Genomic DNA, 8070 nt, shown 5'->3' with positions numbered 1-8070 from the left:
CATGGTTTTTCCACACTTGGAATAGTTTGGATTCCACCATAAGACTTGCTCTTATTTGCTGAATCTCCTTTCTTGTTTCCTTCAACTCTTCAAGAACACCAGAAAACTTCTGAGAATTTGAAGGAACAACTCTTAGCTTCCTCACATTCCTTCTTTTTCTTTTCAAAGTTAGAGGTAGCGGAGATTTCTCTTTTTCCTTCATGATTGATGGCTTAAAAATCATATTAACATCTTTTCCACCAGAACACATGATGCTTGGAGTATCCATACGTGTATGGGTTTGTGAGAGGAAATCACAATTTAAACTCAACAGGCAGTATTAAGATGAAAAGAGTTTCAGAGAACGAAAAGGAATTTAGGGTTACGGAACCTTTAACCACACATGTTCACGCACGCACAATCACAACCCTAAAAAGAGTATAATTGTCGAGAATAACCCTCTTTTATTGATCAACCAGGGAAGTCCCTTCCAATTTCACACGGCAAATCTAAGAAAACAAAAATATTTTTTCTTAAAGCTTGAGGTGTGCACAATCTTGTCTCTTTTAATCAGGCACATGAGACAAGATGCACCAAAAACAACACAATCAAGTTGTGTCGTGGTGAACATCAATAGTCCACCATAACCTTTTTGAAAGGAATTCATAGACCCGTGTCTATCAAATTTTTAGACCATACTCTTTTTTCTAGTGGTCTTGACCTATCTTTGGAAACCAACTTCTTTGAAGAGGATAAAATCTTACATACCTCAGCGGTTTTTTTAACAAGTTTAAGCTTGTTTGCTAAACGATTTGCTCTTCGTTGAAGTTTATTAACATATCTCATCTCTTGTGTGTACTTGAAACACTTTGAAAGTTCATGACCTTTGAGTGAACAATAAGAGCGTGTCAATGGATAAGATGATTCAGACGCCCGAGATGTGCAAGCTGCTAGACACCAAGTGGAACCTGATAAATCAGACAGAGAGTTTCCAACATAAAGGTTAATTTTTCTTCCAGATTGGTTGAGTCATTTTCTGTAAGAATATCGAGATTGATGTATGTATTGCTACAATTATCAAAATCAATATCTTCACTAAGAAGTGCAACACTTGATCTTTCCTCTTCATTAGAATCATAGTGATCAGACATTTCATCAAGAGTTGCAGCAAGACCTTTGTTCCCAGTGTATTTTCTACGGTTTGGACACTCATTTGCAAAATGACCAAAGCCTTTACACTTAAACCACTGTGGCATATCCTCATCATCAGCCTCGTCAGCATCCCTGTTTTTAGGAGGAATGCGATTGTGAGGTTTAACTGATGACCTAGGTTTGTCTCTGGAAAAACGTTTACTTCTCTTCAATAGAAGATCTCTAAATTGTCTTGTGATCAAAGAGACTGACTTGTCAAGATCTTCATCTGATGAATCAGCCTCAGAAAGATCATCCTTATAGACATAAACACTTTTAATTATGTCAAGTAATTTAGTGTTCTTTTATGCTTTGAAAACAACATCCTTTCCGATTTTGGATGTATGCTCATGATCAAAAATCTTTAGCTTTCCTACCAACGTATTTCTGGAGAGAGCATCAAAATTATTTCCTTCAACGATGGCATGCTTCTTAGAATCGTATATAGATGGCAGCGATCTGAGAATTTTCATCACAATGTCATTTTCAGGAATAGTCTTACCCAATGCAAAAGATGCATTAACAATTTCAGTCACTTTGTGATTAAACTCATCAAATGAATCTTCATCTGCCATACGAAGGTTTTCCCAATCAGAATTAAGGTTTTGAAACATAGCTTCCTTTTCACTGGTATTCCCTTCAAATACTGTTTATAAGATATCCCAAGCATCTTTAGACCGAGTGCACGTAGTCACATGGTGCTGAAGATCTGGGGTAATGGCATGTATGATGGCATTCAAACCGTCAAAGTTTTGCTTTGCATCAAGTATCTCAGCAGCGTCATATGCACCAATATCCTTAGGAACGGTCGCATTCCCTACTGCCACAACGGGAGCATCATAGCCATTAACCACATAAACCCATGATTGGAAATCACGCGCTTGAAGAAAGGCACGCATATCAATTTTCCACCACAAGTAATTTGAGAAATCGAAGACTGGTGGTACGTTTATAGAGATAACACTTCTGTCCATATCAGATCCCTACAAACACATACTTATGAGGTCTTTAATGTGTTTGCCTGCTCTGACACCAATTGAAAATGCGGTGGTATAACAGCCACACCCAACAATTCGTTTGGTAATCTGAGAGGACTTACTCCAATATACTTTCTAGAGAATCAACTAGACAATCAGACTCAATCGAGGTACATCAAAAATCTTAATATCTCTAACTCTTAATTCAATCTGCAATCAACAAATAGAAATCTACGAGCTCGATTGAATATAAGAGGAGTTACTTGAACGGTACCAAAGACCAATGTTCAAGTGTCAATCAATGTAAATAAACAACCAAAAGTTGGATATTCTAATTGATTGATCTTAACGCACAACCTGTGATATTTCAATTTTATAACAAAATATAATGCGAAAAAGAAATAACATAGACACCATAATTTCTTAACGAGGAAACCACAAATGCAGAAAAACCCCGGGACCTAGTCCAGATTGAACACCACACTGTATTAAGCCGCTACAGACTCTAGCCTACTACCAATTAACTTCGGACTGGACTGTAGTTGAACCCTAATCAATCTCACACTGATTCAAGGTACAGTTGCGTTCCTTACGTCTCTGATCCCAACAAGATACTACGCACTTGATTCCCTTAGTTGATCTCACCCACAACCAAGAGTTGCTACAACTCAAAGTCGAAGACTTGATAAACAAATATGTCTCACACAAAAAAGTCTATAGATTGAATAAATCTGTCTCCCACAGAAATACCCAATAGTTTTTGTTCCGTCTTTTGATAAATCAAGGTGAACAAGAACCAATTGATAAACCGGACTTATATTCCCGAAGAACAGCCTAGTATTATCAATCACCTCACAATAATCTTAATCGACTAGCGAAACAAGATATTGTGGAATCACAAACGATGAGACGAAGATGTTTGTGATTACTTTTATCTTGCATATCGGAGAAATTAATCTCGAGTTAATTATTTCAATTGTACTCAATACGATGGAATCTGGCAAGATCAGAACAAGCAACTACAAAGAAAATAGTTGGGTTTGGCTTCACAATCCCAATGAAGTCTTTGAAGTCGTTAACCTACATGGTCTTGATAGAAACTTAAGGTTAAAGGAGAATCGACTCTAGTTATGCAACTAGTAACACACAGGAGGTGTGGGCGTTAGGTTTCCCAGTTGCTAGAGTTCTCCTTTATATAGTTTTCAAATCAAGGTTTGCAATCCAAGTTACCTTGGTAACAAAGCATTCAATATTCACCGTTAGATGAAAAACCTCATTAAACCAAGCTAATATCTTTCAAATGTTAGATCGAACTTAACATGTTACACACAAATGAAATGTACCCTCATTTAGGTTTATGTAACCGTACCTAAACGTGTACACCATATTGGTTCACAGATAGTTAACCGAGGTTAGTCATATGATTACTCCCACATCAACGTTATTCATCTTAACCATAACTAGTTCAAATGACTCAAATGAAACTAGTTAAAGAGTTTTTCAATTGATATATTCTCGTATAATTATACAAGAACACAATTGAAGCAAAATCGGTTTGATTCTATCGAATCAATCATGAACATTATAGCCACGGTTTGAAAAGATTGTATTCCTTTTTATATAAATGTTTATGTTCATGTTTAAAACCGATTTTAGCACTTTAACCTTCAAGTATGCAAACGGGTACACATACTTGAAATACCCGGACTAAGATTGAGTTACGCCAGTACGCAAACGGGTACGCGAACTTCAAATTCAAGCAGAAATTCTCGGACATGAACCTGTACGCCAGTACGCAAACGGTACGCATACTTAGGTTCCCGGATTTCTCAAACCAACAGGTACGCAAACGGTACGCATATTATGGTTCCCGGAAATGGATTACATCTGTGCAAGAGTGCACAACATGACATATTCAATAATGGTGAAGTGTTCTAAACTCTTATTTCAATCATTGAAACTTTCTTAGAGGATGACAATAGCCGTTTTCACACTCTATTAGCATCAAAGCAATTTTCAAGTTATTGAAATAATCATTACGAAACATTCCAGGGAAACACCAAATGATTGTATCACATAAACCATGCAATTTTCACATGATATAAGATGGACTTGGTCGAAGCGAAAGCTTGCCAACACATATTTCAAGAAATATATAAGCGAGATAAACTCAACTCGAAATCTCAAATGTGTATATAAAAAAGTATATAGTAATACGACTTATGTCTCAATATAGGATATATAGTAGAAATAGACTTTCCAAGTGATAGATGAGTTTAAGTCTCCACATACCTTTTGTCGATGAAGTTCCACAAGCTCCCCTTATTAGTTATTCGTCTTCAAATGATGAACGTCGTGAAATCTAAGTTCAACTACATAATCTATGTCCTAGTCCGAGACATCTATGAATAGGCTATAAATCAAGACTTATAGTTTTGATCACTAACATTGACAAACATGCTTGAGATAGCAACGCATGCGAGTTCGACCGAGCAGTGCTCTAACAGAAATTATTATACATCACGAAAATATTAGTATGCTTGACGATACTGTGAAACAAGACTCAATAAAAAAAGAACGTTAATAAAAACTCATTCATCCGAATTAGACAGCTTTCCTGTTGAAAAAGAGAAACTTGTCGGATCTTTGTTACTAGCCCAGGAACAGTGCGAATCCTTAAAAAGGGAAAACTCAGTTAAATGAATTTGTGTTTAATTGCCTTATCTTTGTGGGGAGAGCGGTTATGGAATTTTTTAGGAGTTAACTTGTATCTTAATAAACTCCTTGATGAATACACTAAGTTTCGACTACGTGAAATCATCGAAACAAAGTTGATATGTTCTCTTTTAGTCATGAATTATCTTTTGAGAATTCACTACGATCTCATAGTTTTCGTACCTTTGCCAATTTATATTGACAAAAAGGGGGAGAATAATTTGGTGGTTCACACTACATACATATGGTTTACGGATCATTATGTAAGGGGGAATGGTTTTCATTATAAGATGGAAGTATTGACTAAGGGGGAGTGATATATCACCATAATATTATTTCAAAGTTGTGATGCAATTGTACTTTGATTCTATATAATAATACTATGACACTGAATAATAATGTTTGAGAATTTTCGTTTTCATATTGTATGGCTACGGATCTTCAACAACAATGATGTTGAGTTGAACACATTCAGAATCGATGGAGAACTTGAAGTAACGAAGAATTCAAGGAAGTTGAAGAGCCACGGAAATCAAGCACGATGGATCAGAAGCTGCAAAGTTTATTTACTTTGTAATCCATATGTATTAAAAGTTTTGTTCATAAAATTGACAAAGGGGGAGATTGTTATAGCACTGCTATGTCGAACTCGCAAGTGTTGCTATCTCAAGCTTATTTTTCAAGTTTAGTTGATCAAAACTATATACTCGATTTCTAGTCTACTTATAGCTATGTCTCGGATTATGATAAAAGTGTGTAGTTGAGCTTTAGACTTCATGGTGTTCACCAATTGAAGAAGAAGATCTACTGAAGAGCTTGGAGGAACTTCATCAACAAAAGTTATGTGGAGACTGAAACTTATTTGTCACTCGGATGTCTATTTTATTCTATTTTCTAATGAGACTAAGTCGTATAGCTATATATACTTTTACAATATACACATTTGATATTTCGAGCGGAGTTTATCTCGTTTATTTATTTCTCGAAATATGTGTTGGAAGCTTTTAGCTTTAGCTAAGTTCATCGTATACCTGATGAGTTTAGTTGGTGATAATTTATTTGTTGGAAATTAAATATTAAGTCAAAGATGATCATGTGAAAATTACCTTGAACATATTATATGATTTTTGTGAGACAATAATTTGATGTCAACTTGGGAAGTTTCGTATTGATCGATTAATCACTTGAAAATTACTTGAAGCTAGTGGTATGTGTAAGATTTTTCAAGGATGTTTCAATGATTAAATGAGAGCTTTAGAATGAATACCATGTCTCGATATAATACAGTTTGTATACTTTGTATGCTAACTATGTAAGTCTAGTTCAGGTCCGGAACTATTGTTTGCGAACGGGGTTTCCTGTGAAAAGGTTCGGAGCTGTTGTTCGCGTACCCTGTTTGCGAACTGCTAGACAAGGCCAAGTCCGGAACTGTTGTTCGCGTACCCTATTTGCGAACGGCTGGACAAAGCCAAAGTCTATAACTGTTGTTCGGGTACTCAGTTTGTGAACACAGTTGTCAAGTTCTAAAATTGGCAAGTATGGATTTTCATACTTATGAACTCAGGTTCGTTTGCGAAGTAAAGTCCATGGAACTTTAATGTAACAAGGTATGTGAACTAGTTTTACAAACCGTGACATTATGTTCATGAATTGGTTCTTGTATAAGTACTTTGTACAATTATAAACCAAACCGGTTTTGTTTCTAATGATTCACATATATATTTCAATGAGATGATGAACATTTGAACAACTCTCTTGAAACATATTTAGATTCATTTGATTATCTATCATGATTGATTGCTCATCATATTTGATCTAGAAGAGTTAGATGAATATGGCTAAGTTATAAGTGTTAATATGGATAACTTCGGTTAATTATTATTGAGCCAACAAGGTATACACCTTTGGGTACGGTTCATCCATATCTAAATATAGGTATATTTCATTTGTGTGTATCAAGCTAATACCATCTAACGGTGGAGATTCATTGCTTAGTTTCTAAGCAAACTTAGCTTGAATCTTAAATCAGGAGTTCATCTAATGGTGAATATCAATTATTTTATTACTAATCTTTTAAGCAACCCTAATTTGAAAGACTATATAAGGGAGAACTATAGCATCTGGAAAAGCTAAACTCGACACTTCCATGTGTCCTAGTTGCAAACTAGAGTCGATTATCCTTTAACATAGGTTTTCCAAAACCATTATTAGGTTAACGACTTCAAGACTTTATTTGGGATTTGTTAAGCCAGATCCAACTTGAAAAAGCGGGGGTCTAAAAACCTCACCCAATATTTCTCTTAGCAATATGTATGGATTAACTCCAATATACTTTCAAGAGAATCAACCAGACAGTCAGACTCAATCTTACGAAAAGTATATCAAAGAGTTATATCTCAATTTCTCGATTCAATCCTTACTCAAACAAATAGAAATCTGCGAGCCTGATTGAATGCAAGAGAAATAACTGAACGGTACCAAAGACCAATGTTCAAGGATCAATCAATTTCAATCAACAACCAAAGGTTGGATTTACCAACTGATCGATTCAATGACAACCTATGATATTTCAATTATATAACAAAATATAATGCGGAAAAGAAATGACACAGACACCAGAAGTTTTGTTAATGAGGAAAACGCAAATGCAGAAAAACCACGAGACCTAGTCCAGATTGAACACACACTGTATTAAGCCACTACAGATACTATCCCACTACAAACTAACTTCGGTCTGGACTGTATTTGAACTCCAATCAATCTCACACTGATCCAAGGTACATTTGCGTTCCTTACGTCTCTGATCCCAGCGGGATACTACGCACTTGATTCCCTTAGCTGATCTCACCCACAACTAAGAGTTGCTACGACCCAAAGTCGAAGACTTTAATAAACAAATCTGTAGCACACAGAAAAGTCTACAGGAATAGATAAATCTGTCTCCCAGAGAAATACCTACGAGTTTTGTTCCGTATTTTGATAAATTAAGGTGAACAGGAACCAATTGACATACCAGACTTATATTACCAAAGAACAACCTAGAAATATCAATCACCTCACAGTAATCTTAATCGACTAGCGAAACAAGATATTGTAGAATCACAAACGATGAGATGAAGATGTCTGTAAATACTTTTCTATCTTGCCTATTGGAGAAATCAATCTCAAGCCAATCTTACGATTGTACTCAAATACGATAGAAATAACA

Source organism: Papaver somniferum, chromosome 6 (assembly GCF_003573695.1).
Source record: "Papaver somniferum cultivar HN1 chromosome 6, ASM357369v1, whole genome shotgun sequence".
Taxonomy (NCBI): domain Eukaryota; kingdom Viridiplantae; phylum Streptophyta; class Magnoliopsida; order Ranunculales; family Papaveraceae; genus Papaver; species Papaver somniferum.
Note: the sequence above shows the minus strand (reverse complement) of the source record.